The following is a 1,312-nucleotide window of genomic DNA, read 5'->3' as shown; positions in this document are numbered from 1 at the left end:
TGGATTTCTATCTGTAGATTTAGAATCATTTCTAATTTTTCATTTATTTTGTGATTTTGTTCTTGTATTTTCTTCCAAATTTCTTCCAAGCTTTTTTCTGTGTTTTCTTTGGTCTGTCTCTCAATCCTTTGAAGATACCTAGATATAATTCTTTTGAATTCCTTATCAGAGAGTTCCAATGCTGCATCTTCCTCAGGATGTGTTCTGAGTCTGTATCCTGCTCCCTTGTTTCTCTCACTTTATCCTGCTTCTTTGTATGGACTGTGATGGTCTGTTGTCTGTGAGGCATCATGGCATTGTTGTATTTAGATCTCTGTTAATTGTTTGTGAAGAGCAGTCAAGGGTGATTCCGGCTCTTCTTGGTGGTTTTTTATCATTAGCCCATTGGTGGAGAAGGAGGTAGTGGCTCTCACTCAGTAAGTGAAGTTGCAGGAGGTGTGGGTGTAGTTGTGTCTTATGGGAACTGTTGTCTCCCACTCAATTAGACACAAATTACAATTGAATAACAATCAAAAAACTCAAAGCACAGGGACAAAAAACACGCCATGTAATCACACAGGAACAGTAACCAAAAAATAAAAAGGGAAAAATGAAGAAAAAAACAAGAAAACCTGAAATATATGTGGATAGGGCATTAAGCGAAAAAAAGTAGAGAAGAAGAATAATGAAGGGAAAAAAATGGGAAAGACAAACAAAAAGAAAAACAAGGAATGTGGTTAACCATGAGAGAAAAAGGGGGAAAAAAAACAAAAAAACAACTTAAATTAAAAAAAAAAAAAATTTCAACCAGGAACAAGGAAAAGAAAAAATACTGAAAACTAGGACCTAGGAGGGGAAGATTAAGAATAATAGTAAAAAGGACAAAAATATTAATAATGATAGTTGTTTTAAAACAGACAAATATAAGCAAACTAATCCCCAGAAAAGAGAAAATAAAAAAGAAAATAATAAAAATAAAAAAAAGAGAGAGAAAAAAAAAATTGGTGGAGGACAGGGCAGGTCACCCAGGTTCCGTCTGAGCACACAGACTATGATGGAGCTCCTGTGGGCCCAGAAGGTAGGTAGGAGTGGGTGATGGCTGCATCTCCAATCACCAAGCGGGTGTGGGGTATAAGAATAACAAGAGGAATGTCGTACCTTTTCTGTCTTGCAGGTCTGAAGGTTCCTTGGGGTTGCTGGAAAGAATAACGTGTTCTTAAGCCCCAGGAATCTGTGAGAGCGCTGTCTCTTTAAATATCCAAAATAGTCAAGCTGCTTTTAGACCTTCAAAATGGCAGCATCCTCCAGACCGGCAGAAGTCCAAAGCTCAGCC

This window comes from Orycteropus afer, unplaced genomic scaffold (genome assembly GCF_000298275.1).
Source record: "Orycteropus afer afer isolate SDZICR_OR568_19922 unplaced genomic scaffold, OryAfe1.0 scaffold00240, whole genome shotgun sequence".
Taxonomy (NCBI): domain Eukaryota; kingdom Metazoa; phylum Chordata; class Mammalia; order Tubulidentata; family Orycteropodidae; genus Orycteropus; species Orycteropus afer.
The sequence above is the reverse complement of the archived record's forward strand: the minus strand, read 5'-3'. Positions refer to the sequence as shown.